Source organism: Anser brachyrhynchus (genome assembly GCF_964034855.1).
Source record: "Anser brachyrhynchus genome assembly, chromosome: 3".
Lineage (NCBI taxonomy): Eukaryota > Metazoa > Chordata > Aves > Anseriformes > Anatidae > Anser > Anser brachyrhynchus.
Genome location: NC_137696.1, coordinates 109,631,216 through 109,648,638, shown reverse-complemented (window position 1 = coordinate 109,648,638; position 17,423 = coordinate 109,631,216). Strand labels below are relative to the sequence as shown.

The window sequence follows — 17,423 nt, the reverse complement described above, 5'->3', positions numbered from 1 at the left end:
AGCTCCTTTTATTTATTTATTATTAAATGAAAGCAGAGATGCTTGTCTTGTAAAGTAATTGCTGGGATGATTTTGTCTTCTAGGAAATAAAGCATTGCTGTTCTTAATGCAAATTTAAACAAATGCAACACTGCTCTTAATGGAAACTGCCACGGGGTGTACATGAAAGTTTGTCATGAGAGAACCAGGCTGCTAATGGGCTGTCCCAGGTCTTGCTAGCCACATCTTCTCTTTGAGGACTCCAAGAACTGTACAGATGTCTTTTAATTATACTTCCACAGCTGAATACCCTACCTACTTTGTAGGAACAACCTTTATCATAGGCAATTCACTGTGAAGGATGAAGGTTGCAAATAGATTCCTCTCCCTGAGTGTATTTATTTCATGGAAAGAGGTTCTGGGGGAATAAAATTCTGGGAAAATAAATCCAACTTCACACATGGGAAATATTCTTTCATGTGGAGGACTCCAGCAATTTGTCCTGCTCTTCTGCGACTCATGTATTAGAAGAACTTAGGAACAGTATACCAGAGACTTAGAACATTGCAGTGCTAAATGAGGAAACTCCTTGTCTTCCTTTAGCGTTTAATCTTCCTTCAATGTTTTTGTTTTTCATTTGTAGTTGTATTCATATCACTTAACAGCATTGACTATACAGATCTATTTGGTGAATGGTCTGGGAGGAGGACTTCTGTGGTCCTGGTAGCTGCTGTGACTTTGTGTCCTTGGTCGTGGCATTTTAACTTTCAGGGCTTCTATATGCTGTGCCATGAAACAACTATAAGAGTAACAACATAGAGAGGTGACAACATAGAGAGGTGTAATGGCATATGAGAGTTGCAGGTGTGTAAAATTACCTATAAGTTCCTCAAAGAAAGGCACTCTCTAATGTAAATTATTATGATTATTGCCTTCAATTTCAATCCTTTTGTGGCTCTGGACAATGTATAATAACAATGAGAGCTTTTTTTCTCTACAGCAATTCTAGCTCTGTGAAGCTACTCTGAGCTCTACAGAGCCAAGGCTCCTTATGTGTCTCTTCTTCATTTCCCTTGCCCGCCCCTGCCTGAGACTTTCTAAAACTTATTTCTAACAGTTTGTGGAACATCTGTGATTATAGCTTGTGTGTGAAAAGAAAAGACTTTAAAACATGACTTGGTTGGACTTCAGTCCTTTTTGGAAAATGAGAGCTCTGCTGACAAGGCCCTAGGATCCTGGGGTTCTGGGAACAACCTTGGCTATTGCAAAACTTGTGATAAAAATGGAAAGTTAGAAATACTCCGGTCACTTTTTGTGTGTGTCCATCAATGATGGCAGCAACTGAAATGATTCTTCCTTGCAAAGAAGCCTCCTTGTACTTATGTTTTCTTTTTAAGAATCCACAGTCTTGTCCTCCTCCATGCCTCAAGCAGAGGTAGCATGGGGTGACCCTAATTGCCCAGGTGGTGTTTTGAACACCACGGGACATGTCTTTCTTCCTGAAAACTGTCGAGCGAAAAAGTGGTTTCTTTCTTTCCCAAGTTTGTTGTCCCCCTGTGTGGGACGCAGTCCTTATTTTGTTTCCTCCACTGCCATTCTCATCCCCCATGTTTCCTTTACAATGTCTTCTCTGTGTTTGGGCATCAATAGCTGGGCTTCACCCTCCTCAGGGCTCCAACTGGTGGGGATTTGCCTTAACAGCCAGTCCTTTTGCAGCAGGGCTTTTTCTAAGACCTCTTGCTCCCCTGGGAGCAGCTGTCAGCCCACACAGCTTGTCCTGAACAAGGGAATATTTGAAGGTTTTACTTAACTCACTTTCACATTTTTTCACAGATTAGTATTTTTTTAAACCCCGTTATGTTGTTTTAATTGAGTCTTGCCACCAAAACAAATGAACATTGTGTCACCACATCTCAGTTCCTTTCATACAACCGCAGCTAAGAGAGTTTGGAGTCTGTGCTACCTGCAGAAATGTTGAAACCAATGCTATGTATAATCTTGATGGATTACATTCAAGCTACTCTGTACATAAATCTGGTCACACCAGAACAAGAACTGTGGAAAGCATATAACATTAATGTATACTCATTACATTCCTCCTTTCACAGCCTCCAAGCCTGTCAGGCTAGCAGGGGGGTGAGGGGCTTCAAGTAATGAGGAGTTAGATTTAAACATTTTACTTAAAATCATTGCAGCTCTTCATCAAACAGGGAGAGCACTTTAAAAAAACACAGTGCTTCTGTCATGTACAATGGGTGTTAAGCAGTAATGAGTTCTACATTTGTTTTCATCAGTTGCAAAGAAGCTGTTCTCATTTTGTAACTTTCTGGAAGAAGGCAAGATTAAAAAAAATACCTTGCAAACTCTATTTAAAATTTATAGTACAGCTTCTACTCCCTTTGAAACCAAAGACAAATTTCCTACTGATTTTATCAGGCGCAATATAAAGTTCTAAAAAGATAAGTGTTATTCTTTCTACTTCATGTAGAAATGTGTCACTGAGTTCCTCCCAGGATGGTATTGGCTATATCTCTACAAGCGTACACCACGGACTGAATTGGGCCCTGCAGTTAACACTTTTTTTCATTTGATTCACAGAACTTCTTCTCAAAAAGAAGGTCCATGTGGCCCACAAGGCGTGGAGGAAGAATATAGAGTAAGCAGCCATGCAAGGTAGGGTATCCCCCTCCATGACTATGGGGTGGCCAGACCAGGAGATCAGTACCTGGAGTGGCACTTTCAAACTGCTGTGCCTCATGTTGGCACTAATCTCTTTCATACATCTGAACTCTCAAAGCCCCTAAGCACCCTTTTTTGTGTGAGTAAGTGTGGATTTAATCATCTAACTGAAGTCCCAAATTTGAAACTTTTGCTGAGGAGCCTGGCTGGTTCAGGAGGACAATGCCGTCTTATGTCACACATTTTTTGGAGGAGAGTGGCACATTAACAGCCAGCTCAAAAGGAGGGAATTTCCTTTCCAGGCAGAATGAGCAGGCAGGTCTGCTGCTAATCACCACGTCTGTGGTTTATTTAACTGTATTTTTTTTTTTTTGTTCCTTCAGGCCCTAACAAGTGATAGGGTTACCAGGCTCCATTGCCAGCAGTGTACTGATGACACTAGAGTTTATATCTTATTTCCTACAGCTGCAAACACTGCCAGCACTAAGATTTCACAATGCTGGGGACACCAGCACTGGGATGAGGGAGAGTAGCTTCTAACTGAATTCAGGTGGTGTGAGAGGCTGCAAGGCGGGTGGCTTTCTGGAGAAGGGGAAGCCACTCATCAGTGGAGATCTGCCCCCCTGCCTCTCACCTCTAAAGACCCCTGGCCTTGCTGGGTTTACTGTTGGCTTCATGTGCCCTGAAAAGCCTCCTTTCCAACCCTAGATTTTACTTGGCGTCTTTCACTTGGGTGTGAGTTGACATGGTGATTCATGCATCTGTTACCTTCAGACTGAATTACTGCAATGGAGGATGAAGATGGAGGCAAGTCAGAGATTCAGTTTATGCAAATATCACACTTCTGTATCCTTGGGAAAATGAGCCACTATCACCCCAAGCCTTGACCTTCCTACTGGTTCCTGGGCTGTCTCTGTGGTTTGGCTCATCAGAACCATGCGTTAGTCACTACCATGCCTGGTTTGCTATGGCCAAGCTTGCAAGGCCAGATCCTGCTCACAAAAGCTACTCTTTAGTCACCTTTGTCCTGTGATTCACATGCCTGTGTTGGCATGCAGGTTCCTTCCTCTGAGCTTGGCCATGGTTTGCCAGTTGGCATGCTGTTGTTACACTAATAGTAGATACAAGGTCCCTCCATGCTCCTCATTGCTCTGTTGGGGTTGAGGTTTGAGAAATTCTAGCTACCCTTCATTTTAGCTAAACCCAAGGGCACCACTGCATGCAAATAAAGAGAATTTCATAGTCCCTTATAGACCTCCATGTATAGAAATAAATAATATTTGTATTTAAAAATAATCGTGGAATATTCTAGCACATTTATAAGCATCATCTTTTAATACTGTTATGTTCCTTGACATTCAAGTTTTGTCTCCAATCAAGAATAAGTAATTTAATTGCTGAGACATCGAAGTCTGCGCTTTCTGGTCTCTCTGTGATTCACTTCTCTGGGTTCCTAAGAAGTTGGTTTGCTCAAGGTGTTGTAGCTGTTGTGAACCTTGAGAGTAACACACGGGCCACAGCTGATAGAGATAACAAAGCACATGCTGTTAAAAAAAAAACAAACAATCAAACCAACCCCTCTGTTCTAAGACCTGATGTTGTTAATAGTCCTTGATCTTCACTGGATGCTTGTGAACTTGATGGTGTGCTTCAAGGATAGACTCCTTGTATTTGAAGTTTTAACTAACAGGCATCCATGCTGTGGGATGCATGTTGAGATAGCATTAGGATCAGAATTACTGAACCGTGTTATAATCCAGTCTGGCATCACGTCTGAGATTACCCAGTCAGCATCAGACTCCCTCAGATCAGGTGGCTGTTGAAGCTCAAGTTGGCAGTCACAGAAAACAAGAAGAATTTGAAATTGGGATCAGAGTTGGTGACACGACTGTCTCAAATGATCATAGTTATGTCAGTGATTTCCTGAATTTTATCCTTCTATTTAAAGATGGGCCCGTATATGAATACTATTTCTGAGTTCTTCTGGTTCTTTACAGTAACTGTATTCATTTTGATTCTACAAAGCTAAATCAGTATGGGTTAACCCAGAAATCACAGTGACATAATTAATACAAGGCAAATAGATGTCACGTTACAAGACAATATGGGCAGAACCAGCCTTATTAAATGTGGGGGCTGCACTCTCACAGAGCCTATGTTGCATCCCATTGAGTGAATGCCCAAGATGGGGGAAGAAAAAAGTCCCCAGTAAATCTGCATTAGTAGGACTGACTGTATTTATTATGTACATGTAGGAAAAATGATGTATAGAAAAAAAGAGGTTCTAAACAGAGAGAAATGCGTACATTTGTTTTCAACACAGCATGCTATGTGTAACACTGTCAGGCTAATTGGTAGTGGACTGCATGACTCCAGACTCAGTTTAAATCCTGAAATTCCAAGACTGGAGAGGTTTCCTTTGAACTCGCTGAGTGAGAGAGACTGAATTTTGGATGCATTTGGGGTAGCTGACTTCAGACCCTTGCAACAAAAACACATATGATATGATGGATATCTGATTTGTGATATGTCTCTGGGTACCTCTTCCTGTGACTTAGGCTGATAATGGGCCCAGCAGGCATGCACAATGCTTCTTGTGCCATAATCAGAACAGATACACAAGGATGGGAATGGCACTTAAGTGTGGAATAGTTGAACGCAGCCTCAGGCTTTTGCCCATAGGCATGAACAAATCAATTGAAGCCCTCCCCTTCTAATTTTAGCCACAGAGACGGTGCTTTTGGATAAATTTATAACTGTTGTTGATTTCTTTACTTACAACTTGCACGACTTGTTTAAACAGCGTTGCTTCTTTGGAGTTCTCTTGCAACGTCTTTGGAGGGCATTGAAGACAGACTATGCCTGACCCCAGGGGAGTAGAGATGTGGTTTCAATAAGTCTTATTTACTCATTCTTTCTGCAACCCAGGAATAGCCGTCATGTTTTTCACCTGGAGTACTAGTTTGTCCAAGGCACAACATGTCCCCACATACTGCTTTCTGTCTTCATACCAAAGAGGAACCACAGGGGTTAAGCACATCCTTTTGCTGAAAGGCTGCCTTTGTGTTTCCTATCATTGCCCTTATTGCTTCCCTGTGAGTCCTGGATACAGGAAAGAATTGTACCTCTGGAATTGAAACGTCTGTATACTTCCCTTGCAGGAGACGAGGTTAAAGATAACATGATGTTAATTGCCTGTTGCTGTAATGTACTCTGTAATGTCCTTGTGGAAAAGCCCATGTACTTTTGGAATAGAAGCAAACTACACAAACTCAGTACAAATTTAATCCCCTGGTCTGCCACAGACTCTGTGTGCCCTTGAGCAAGTTAGTTGGTCTCTTGTGTGACTCAATTTCTTATGAATACAATTGAAATAAGGACATTTCTGTATTGTTTTTGTATGCTGGGGTGAAAGTGCGTTAAGGACTGTAAAACACTTGTAGTCTACGATGGCCACACCATATAAACCAGTAAGGCAGTTTTTCTTCTTTAAAACCTGAACAAAAAACCTGGTCAGAGGAGACTGGGTTATCCACGAGGTGTTTCAGCTCTCGCTGAGCTTGCCTGTGCCAGCATGCTGTACTGCCTTCTGTGTCACTGGTAATCAACATTTCTCTTCTGCAAAGGATTCACTGAAGGAGCACCATTTACTCCATCTCAAACAATGCAGGTTGGCTAAAATCTCATCACAGGCAGTAAGCTTTGAGGTGATGCTAACACCTCATCTGGGGCTGCTAGCCAGAGGACTCTGCTGGTGCTGTGGTAGTTACTGGAGATGGTCAGGGCTTCTCTTCTGTCCTGCATCAGCCCCCATCACTGTAGTTCATTGCACACAGCATCTCGCATCAGATCTGTCCCGTTAAATCAGTGGAATTATTTAAATAAATTACTTTTATTAATTTATTATATGAAAAATTTTAGAGCAAATTCCTTTGATGTGTGATATCCTAATCACACCCGCAGGGCATTAGCAGGCACAAGGCACATCTGAGTGTCTCTAATTCCCTAGTGGTGTGATTATATCTCATAATATTCACAACCCCCTGGAGCTTCTTTACTGGTATAAATAAATCAATTATTTAAGTCAAATACTTTGATCATTAGAAGCTGCCAGTGAGTGCTCAAATGCCTGAGCTGTGCAAGTCACCAGGAATGATCTTGCCTCTCAAAATGCTGAGCAGCCGAGCTGAGTGCTACCAGCACTTCATTTCAATCTGCTTTATAAATTAGATTAGAAGTCAGTTCCCAATACTTCATCCTGGATAGCAAGGAAGGGAGAACTTTACAGGGGTGGAATTATGAGATATTGCTGCCAGCAGATCCTTTTATCATTTAACACTGCTGTCATAGGTTAAATCTGAGCTACTGTTCATATTAACTAATAGCTATTATACAGAAAACTGACACAGAGATTCCGGCTAATGCACCATGAACCTGATTCACACACACTGCATCATATTAACTATTATTTGCACATATGGATGGAAAGGAGTTTTGAGTCACTTGGGATATATGGCAAATTAGCATTTTATATCATATTAATGAAGTGCTAATTGCTCCTTGCAACCTTTTTTTGTGCAAATTGAATGGGTCCTATTTGCATTGTCATGTAACTGCTGTATTACCTTGCAGCACTTTCATAATGAAGAGGCAGCACAGAGTTCATCAAGGCAAAATATTAGCAATTGTGAATTAGTTATGAAACTAATAATGTTTAAAGTTGAGCAAAAATACTGCCGTTGACTTTGGTTTAGCTTGGAAATATCTTTTATTAACAGGCTTTATAGTGTATCTTTCATTTCACGTACATTAAACTGACAAGAAAATTTTTATAAACACAGCTCCCTGCTCCAATATTTTCTTCTGCAGTTCTTGTTCATCAGTGTTTTACATTTTTCCTGCGAAACATAACCAAAAAAAAAGGAACTTTTTTTTTGCTGACCATTTTTTTTCTAAAATGAATCACAAATCTGGAAGTTTGCGAAAGTGTGGAACAGGAGACTGTCTCTGAAGATATTGAATTTACAGGTGTCTGTGAGTGTAACCAAACAGCAACAAAGTCTGTAAAACAATTTAAGAAATGTCAAAGATGCAGCAGTCTTAAAAATAATTTGCAGAATCTTGTTAACTGTCACAGATAAAATCCTCCATAAAATACGATGTGGTATTTTCAGCCAGGACAGGTATTTGTGGGGAGTAGGAAAAGGTGGAAAAAAAATGAGGGAAAAAATTGAAAAGTAATTTCATGCTAACTCAGTGATGTTTCCATGATTGCAGAGAAAGCATGATTAATTTCTGAAGCTTCTGTGGGTAAAGCACCCTGACAAAATGACATAAGTTCATATTGGAGGATTTAAATGCGTTTGCCAAAAAAAAAAAAAAAGCTGAAAAGTAGCACAGCCCCTTGCCAGTCAATTCATCCCAACTGAGGGCCTGCACCTTTTCTTTTCAGTGGAGTATCGGTTATGGACAGATTGCGAGTTACAGCCGAAGGCAGTATGACAGCTTTATTGCTGCTGCGTGAGCAACATTTTCTTTGATTGGGAAACAGGCTGAGGACTTGCAGAAAGGTACGTACAAATAAACACTTCCTGATATTTGTTTTATTAAAAGAAAAACTCTTAAAAAACTCTTAATACAGACTGTCTAGTATTTTCCTTATCTTTTACTATCACATCATGTAATCATGGACCTACGCGTTTATCAAAATCCCAGCTTCAGAGAAAACTGAATGAAGAAACTGTGTATAAGACAGCCTGTCAGAAAATACATTCTCAAGTGACCGACAGGAGGGGAATTAGGACTTGCATCTCAAACAGACATCCTGAATGCTCTATCCAGCTGTACAAACAATTGCACAGGACCTTGTCCCAGGTAGGGATGAAGCAATGCAGAAAGTAGAGACCTTCTTGCTGACTTAAGAGAGTTTCCAAACAAGCACAAGCAGCTCAGCATATTTTTCAGACCTGCAGCCTAGATAGAGACATTTGCAAATTGCTTTGTTTTGCCCTGTATGTGATGTTGGCTTACCTGATGTAAAAAATGTGGCTCATCTGGATTTCAGTTATATTCTGTCCACCCAGGGTCCAAACCAGAAAAACTTGATTATGGCGCTACTTGCATCTGATCCATTCCGAACCAAAGGAATAGGTGAGCTGGACAAAACTGGCTTTGTAGCAATATCTGCTCTTTTTTTTTTTTTTTTTGGCTTTGTGAAAAGCTTTCCACCCTGTCTACATAAAGTTAAACTTGTTGAAGTTTCTATGGGGAAAAAAAAAATATATATATATATATATCCTTAAAAAATATAAATATAAATATATATATATATATATATTTCCTTAAAAGTACTTCATAGCTATTGCTATGGCATTCTTGGAGATTTCAGTAGATGATTGTGAGAATACAAATATTATTTTATTGGTAAAGTCTGAATGCCTCAGCAAAGTCTTACCTGACAGCAGGGCACTGAAGACTGCTGTATAAAATGTGTGTCAGAGCTGAAGTTTTAATGGACTTGTTAGTTATCACAGTAAATGTGGACCCTGCAGGGAGTTGTTTATGGGATGTAAGAAGATGAGGAGGTCCTGGGTGTGGACAGGAGAAAAGGGCGATGTGGCAACCACAGGAATTTTATGGGTTTATGTTAAACAAACAGCTGTGGTAACATCAGGAGGTTATCAGGAGCCTGAGGAGATCCAAGAGCCAAGCTCTGGTAGAGATAGAGGAATGAGAGGCACAAACACGCTTCCCTGCTGACAGGTAGGGTTGCACTGTTATATTCCTTGGCTAGTCCAAATGGGTCCGGGAGAGGAGCCGAGCAGAAAAGGGAACTGTTGGTAAATGAGGAAGGCTGCCTCTTGCTTCACAAGCCACTTCCTGTGTTACAGGCTCATCTCTTCTCCAGCCATTGCTGACAGGAATCCTTGCTGAGCTTTGGAGGCCAACACTGGGCTACAGAGCTTTTAATCTCTAGTTAGTTTAAGCTTAAGCTGGTGGCTACCAGAAGTCAGTGATGAGCAACCCAGTTTTTGGTGAGAAATCAGCTTCACAACCATTTCCCGCAGTTACTTCACCTGCAGGAAAAGCCACCCTGGATTTCCTTGACTGGCACTTTTTTTTTTTTTGGCTCTTTTCCCAGAGAAATGGGGCTCGGAGTGAGCACAAAACAGAGCCAACAAGTGCGTGCCAAGCAGGGGATGGCAAATGGGGCTTCGAGACACCTTGTTGTGATGGCATGAAGGAAATTTCATTTCTGCTGCTGAGATACATATCTCTTTGTCTTTAAAAAAAAAAAGGGGGGGGGGGGGGAGGAGAGGGGGAAGGAACACTTCCTTCTATGGGCTGATGAGTAAGAAGCTTTTCAGACACCTAAAATGAGTAATGTGAAAAATTAATAGTTTGGAGTCCAAAGCAAAGTTTGTGTGACCTCGGAAGGGGGAGGGGGGAGGAGAAGGCAAGAGAGAGTCTTTAAGGGAATGAGAAGAATCCAAAAATATTGATTTCAATTTGTCATGGGAGAGAGCAGGAGAAACAAGCCATTGGAACAAGTTCTTGAAACTTCCCACTAGCTGGAATGTCTTACAGCAGAATGAAAACAAACAATCCTATAAGGTTTGCCTTCCCAGAAAAGATTAAGTCCAGTCCCTCTAGCCTTGCTCACTGTCTCTGGCAGCATCTGGTCCTGTCTGAAAAAGCAAAGAATGCAGAATTTTGGGAGCATTGGTCTGGTACTGGTGGTTTGTGGGGGGAAAAAAAGGGGGAAAAACTATGCAGGACATCTTACTCCTCCAGTAGAACAAATGGGGAGAAACAGAAAAAGGGGAAGAAATGAGGAGAAGCCATCAGCAGCACCATGAGCTCTCCTAGGGTCCCTTCCTTCTGGCAGCCCCTCTGTCTTTCCCCAGCCGTGGAGTCCTTCCTCACTGCAGATTTCCCAGTGTGTCCTGAGCACATGAACGTGTTGGAGGTGGAGTTGTATTTCGAGCTGTTGTGTATTTTGGATTATTCATGTAAGATCACTGTCTCATGAATTTGGGCTCCTGGTTTAGTAGCCCAAATAAATCCTGCCTGAAATAACCAAGTTTTCCACTGATAAAGAAGGGTGCAGTGTACATACATATGTCTGTCCCCAACAGGCCAGGCAAGAAGGAAGCTTTCGTATTTGTCTTGACGTTTTCCTCTTTAATACAGAGTCCAAGCAAAATCACAGTCCCTGCGACTTGGCATCTTCAAGAATAATGAAGTGTCTGAAACAGGATGGTAAATTTAAATTTGGAAATGGATTAAAATCAATGCATCCTAAGGTGGCTGGGCTATTAACATGAGATGAACTTTCTTGTGACCTATAAGCATGCAAAGATTGACACCTATACAGGATCAAAGGAGCTTATGAAAGGCTAAGGAGTACATGAGAGGAAATTGAAAATGTGTAGGTTGTCGATCTTGAGAGCGGCTTTTATTAGTTATTGTACATAATAACTATTGTGTCAGAAATGAAAGGGATTAACTCTCACCCAAGGTACTGCACCTGAGCAAATATTGTCTTGCCTGGGTGAAATTTGTGCCAACACAAAGAGGACCTGGTACGAGGCTATGTACTGCTTAAGTCTCACTTAAGTCTTCAAAATGAGGATTATGCAGGATTTTAGTGGTGAAAAATATCAGGACAAATTTCATCCCTTATATTACTGCAGTGTGTGTCTCCAGGGCTTTTGAAGTAATGTAGAGTTGCACCAGAATACATCAAAGCAGTTGGAAAGTACTTTCTCTGCAGTCTGACCACTTCCCAGATTTGGGAGTTTCTCATACCACTGAACTGAAGTTCTGCAAGGCTCTTAGAGAGAAGGACAGAGAAGCTAGCTGGATGAGTGGGCTTTAACAGCTGAATGTTTTGTTCTCTGCTGTATTTTCCAATGGCTCAAATGCTTTGGTCTGTGTGAGCAAGCAGGTGAATATTTTTGCTGTGGTCAGGAGTTTTTCAGAGAAATACTGTAAATATGGGACTGCAGATGATAGATTGCTATTGGAAGTGTGAATAGAAACTATTTGAAATTTCAGAATAAAAGTAACAATCATTTTAGGCCAATGGAAGAAAATTCTCGGTCTGGAGGAAAAAGGGTATATTTTTCATGCTGAGTCCGTATGTCTAGATCTGCTGTCAGCAGATGACATCCACCTTTCAATCACACTCTTGCATCTGTACCCAGTTTGCACACCTCTTGCTAAATATTTTCCTGTTTGTGGAAAAATGGTGAAATGGTTTCACAAGAATATAGACCATACTCTTGACAGCCGTTCTCATATTTAATTGTCTGTTTTCAGTGATAAGGCGTGCCTATGTAATCTGGACTCTAACCACCAGAGGGGAAAGAAATGGGAAACAATCTTGTGTACATGGTGTTTTCAGAAAAGCCTGTCTTATTTTTTTGGGGGAATCCTGTATTTATTATAACTGCCCTTCCTCCTGCCATGACACAGGGAGGGAGGAAGAAATGGGGAACTTCATGGGGTATCTCTGTAAAGCCCCTTCTGCGTGTTTGTCCTTTTCAAGATACTGTGAGGATACCTTGTAAAGATGTCTTTATTTTTTTCCATATATATTCCAAGACATTAACATCAGTAGAGGGGAGTGAGAGGCTTGGGGGCACTGTCCTATAAAACTGTTCCTTCTGAGAGGATGTTTGAAACTGCTTTGAAAATGTCAATGTTTCTGAGTAGTTTGTGGTACCTTCTACCCTCCTAATACTTTCCACATCATAAAAATACTTCCTTTTGCTATAAAGCTAGAATAGAGCAGTAAGTCCTTGCTCTATGGCTGGCATACTAAAGTTATTGGTTGGTCTGAGGAATCATTTTACACTTTTTTTCTCCTTGATTTTTTTTCTGAAATCCTTTGTAATCCAAATGTGTTCTGATCTGATTTTATTAGATTCATTTGCCCTGTACTCCCTTCTTCCCCTTACCATATTTAATTTAGACTTGCACATATAACTGTAAGCACGGTATTTTTATGTGTTGCATTAATATAGTGGCTGTGTTCTGATCTGAAGGTGATAAGTGATCTGAGGAAGCCAGATCAATTCTGACTTGGGTTAAGAAAATAATCACAGATCTTTCCTTATTGGCTTGTATGGTTCCCTACTTTCCTCGCAATCCAGAGTAGAGCACCAGAGCAAAGATTGTTCCTCTTGGTGAAAGGAAATCTAATTTACTAGGTATAAATGATATTATAATCAGCACCTTTATGGGTAGTGGCAATTGTATGAAGTTTGTTGGCTGATAAAATCGATCCCATCCTAGTCCTTCCTGTGTGTCTTGGGATACTGTGTTTCTTGTATTGCCCTTGCCAGTATCTAGTGATCCCAGAATTTCTTACATGGCTTTTGCTGGCAAAACTGTCAGCTTGTTGTTTGCTCCTTTGAATAGCTGGTAATCAGTAACAACAGTATTTAGAAATGAGAATGATTTGCATACCAGGAGCCCTGTATGCTTCTCTGACATATGAGGAGGCCATAGGGTGGTGGTGGGTTGCCTTACCCTTCATTTAATATGTGCCTGGTGTAGGAGCACTGCAAATCAGTTTATTGTCCTCACAGGAGCCCTGTGAGGTTGGCAGTACTACTGTCACCATTTTATAGTTTAGGACATCTTTGGCAGAACAAAATCAAATGACATAACCAGCCTTCCTCTACTATAAATCACATAGTGATACGTAGAATATGGGAATTCTGTCTTGCAGAACCTTAAACCTCCTTTCCAAATTTGGCTGAAGGCTGCATTCAACTTAATTTGTATCCTAGTCAAAATGGCTCTGTCTCCAGCTCCAGCTTAATTGCTAATTCCCTAATTTCCCAAATAAAAATATTGCAATAACTCTCGTGTCATGTTTACAAAGTACATGGATGTAAAGGGGAAGTCTCAGAGGGAGTCAGATCACAGATGTTAAAACTTGCACCTGCGTGGCTGTGACTGAGCTGTAAGTACAAGGCAAGAACCTTTTAGTACTAGGTAAGTTTCTAGGGAATGTTTCCTCTCACAGTGTCACAGAATCAGACTGGTTGAGGTTGGAAGGGACCTCTGGAGATCATCTAGTCCAACCTCCCTGCTCAAGCAGTGTTACCTAGAGCAGGTTGCAAAGGATCACATTCAGGCAGGTTTTGAATATCTCCAGAGAAGGAGATTCCACCACCTCTCCAGGCAGTCTGTTCCAGCACTCTGCCATCTTCAGAGTAAAAAAGTTTTTCCTCATATTCAGATGAAACTTGCTAGTTTTCAGTTTGTGCCCATTGCTTCTTATCTTGTCACTTGACACCAATGAAAAGAGTCTGGCTCCATCCTCTCAACACCCTCCCTAAATGTATTTAGAATCTTAGAATCATTTAGTTTGGAAAAGAGCTCCAAGACCATCAAGCCCAATTGTTAACCTAGCACTGCCAGGTCTACCACTAAACCATATCCCTAATCATCACATCTACATAGCTTTTTAAATAACCCTAGGTATATACCCCCATCTACTTCCCTGGACAGCCTCTTCCAATGTCTCACAACCCTTTCAGTAAAGAAATTTTTCCTAATATCCAGCCTGAACCTCCCCTGGTACAACTTGATACCATTTCTTCTTGTCCTATCCCTTGTTGCTTGGGAGAAGAGACCAGTCCCCACATCTCTATATCCTCCTTTGAGGTAGTTGTAGAGAGCAATAAGGTCTCTCCTGATCCTCCTTTTCTCTAGGCTAAACAACTCCAGTTCCCTCAGCCACTCCTTATAAGACTTATTCTCTAGACTCTTCACCAGCTTCACCGCCCTTCTCTGGACACGCTTCAGGGCCTCAATGTCCTTCTTCTAGTGAGGGCCCCAAAACTGAGGACAGTACTTGAGGTGTGGCCTCGCCAGAGCTTTAATAAAGTCTGGTTAACAACAACTACAGCCTTTCCCTCATCTACTAAGCAGGTCATATTGTCATAGAAGGAGATCAGGATAGTTAAGGAGGACCTGCCTTTCATAAACCCATGTGGTGCATAGGGTTATTCCTCCTTAGGTGCAGGACCCTGCTCTTGCCTTTGTTAAACTTCATGAGGTTCCTCTCCACCCAACTCTCCAGCCTGCCCAGGTCTCTCTGAATAGTAGCACAGCCTTCTGTATCAGCTACTCCTCCTAGTGTTGTATCATCAGCAAACTTGCTGAGGGTGCACTCTGTTCCATCTCCAAATCACTGACAAATAAGTTGAACAGGACTGGATCCGGTAATGACCACTGGGAGACACCACTAGCTACAGGTCTCAAACTAGACTGCACCACTCACTGTCCACTCATTTAACCTACACTTCCTGAGCTTACCTAAGAGGATGTTGTGGGAGACAGTGTTGAAAACCTTTCTGAAGTCAAGGTAGACGACATCCACTGCTCTCCACTCATCTACCCAACCAGTCATTCCATCGTAGAAGGCTGTCAGAGTGATTAATCATGATTTCCTCTTGGTAATCCATGCTGACCTGATCATCTTCTTTTCCTTCACATGCTTAGAGATGATCTTCAGGATGAGCTGTTTCACCTTTCCAGAGATGCAGGTGAGGCTGACTGGCATGTAATTTCCTGGGTCCTCCTTCTTGCCCTTTTTGAAGACTGGAGTGACTTTGGCTTTCTTCCAGTCTTCAGGCACCTCCTCTGTTCTCCATGACCTTTCAGAGATGTTGGAGAGTGGCCTATCAGTAACATCTGCTCACTCCTTCAGCTTTCATGGGTGCATCCCATTGGGGCCCATGCATTTGTGGGTGTCAAGTTTGCCTAAATGATCTCTAACCTGATCCTTGACTGATGGAAAGTTTTCCCTTCTACAGACTTTCTCTTTTATCTAGGGTCTGGGATTCCTGAGGGCTAGTATTAGCTGTAAAGACTGAATAAAAGAAGACATTCATTAACCATCTTTTCTGTATCCTTCATCACGAGGGCACCCACCCCATTTCAGCAGTGGGCTCACATTTTCCCTAGTCTTTTTTTTTTTTTTTGTTAAGGATGTATTTGGAGAAGCTGTTCTTGTTGTCCTTGATGTTCCTTGCCAGATTTAATTCCAAATGGACTTTAGCCTTCCTCATTGCATCTCTGCATACTCTGACAAAATTCCTATATTCCTCCCAAGAGGCCTGTCCTTTATCCCACATTCTGTGTACTTTCTTCTGATTGAGTTTTGCCAGGAGCTTCTTGCTCATCCATGCAGGTCTCCTGTCCCCTTTTCTTGACTTCTTCCTCATAGGGATACACTGATCAGTGGTCAACATCAAGTTTTGGAAAGCAGGATGGTTTTCCTCCTTCAGTATGTTTTTGATACATCATGGCAAAAGTAAGGGGATATCCATTACTTTATTATTAGGAGGAAAAAATGCATTTAGATTTTTGTTTTGACCAACTTCCTCACACTTTGATGAAGAGCAGAGCAGAAGGGGGGAGAAAAAAAAGGGGAGACAGAGAGAGAGGTCAGAAGTTTTTTGCCCTATTTATTTCTAGAAAAAATATAGTGAGTTTATTAGTATGGCATTTTCAGTGGAAATACAGTATTTCTGCTGGACAAAATGCAAGAATGTTTTATCTCATGGAATTTCCCACTCAGGAATGGAAAAGTTCTTCTTATTGCCGTGGCTGCCTCAGCTCCTAATATGGATTTAGAAAGTAGCTCAGAAATACCCATAAGGACCCAAAGACACAGCTGTCATGAAGACTTTGCAAACCCTTAAAGGGACAAACAAAAAAATGTCAGGAGAAAACTATGCGATAGAAATTATCAGTTTCTAAATAGAAAGGATCCTACACTTTGCCACTGAGTTACTAGCCGTTCATTTGGATTTCTATCACAGCAGGTTCTGCCTAGAGTACACTATGAAACTTGTTTTGTTTTTGCTTCATGTGCACTGAGCCCAAGCAAAGGCCTTCTGTGAGGATGTCAGTGCCATTTTGCTCTTAGAGATTGTAGCTTTCACCTTGATGCAGTCTTGTAATGACAATACTCTTGTTCATCCTTGTTTTGATGTCCTTTTGATGTAAAACACATTTTCTGAATGAATAGATTTGCCCCTTGTTTATAATTCATATTGCTAAAGCCTATTGTCGCTGACTTTTTAATTATGCAGCATTTAAGTCCAGAGTTCATTTTCTTTCATAAGAATCCTGAGGGCTGTTGAATACCCAAATCCCACTTTTGGTTCAGGAAGTCCATGAATCACAGGCTGCTGCAGGGCAGTGTACTGAGGAAATATGGCATGCTTACCCTGATCTCATACTTTTCCTAAGTTTGTGTGCTGTGGCCTCACCTGGTACAGCATCTTTATGTCCCTGTGCACACAAAATGTATGTATGTCTTAATTCCTCATGCCTTTTTTTGGACCTCACTTACTGCATTTCCTATTATGCAACTGAAAGTCACTTATGAGAAAGTAAACATGTTTTAGAATAATATTTTAGCAGAAGTTCCAGGCTGTATATGTGTTAGTAAAATAGACAGGGTCAGGAGCAGTAACATTAGTGATCTGTGGTGTTTAACTGTTAGCATTCTCCCTAGTATGATGCTAGTGCCAGCCAGTGCTCTCCCTGGTGGCACATGAATACGGCTTAAGGCAGCAGCACGAGCCAGGGGCTATTCCAAGCAGGCAGATATGGATGAGGACAACTCTTTGGGGAGCGAGCAGAAGGAGAGAGTTTAGCCATATGGACACGAGCTGTGCCATCAAACTTGTGCTCAGGGGCAGGGAATTGGCCCTGGACTGTTTTCTTTT

General features: G+C 41.4%; 1 protein-coding gene across 1 annotated transcript in view; it reads left to right on the top strand.

Moving 5' to 3' along the window:
* The window catches only part of LOC308192403 (uncharacterized protein), a 173,236-nt gene that overhangs the window by 133,342 nt on the left and 22,471 nt on the right, over window positions 1-17,423 (top strand). Inside the window, exons 9-11 of the mRNA XM_080585974.1 lie at window positions 2,578-2,652; window positions 3,367-3,465; window positions 8,111-8,808. The gene's annotated coding sequence lies outside the window, so the exon portion shown is untranslated. The remainder of the gene's footprint in view (window positions 1-2,577; window positions 2,653-3,366; window positions 3,466-8,110; window positions 8,809-17,423) is intronic.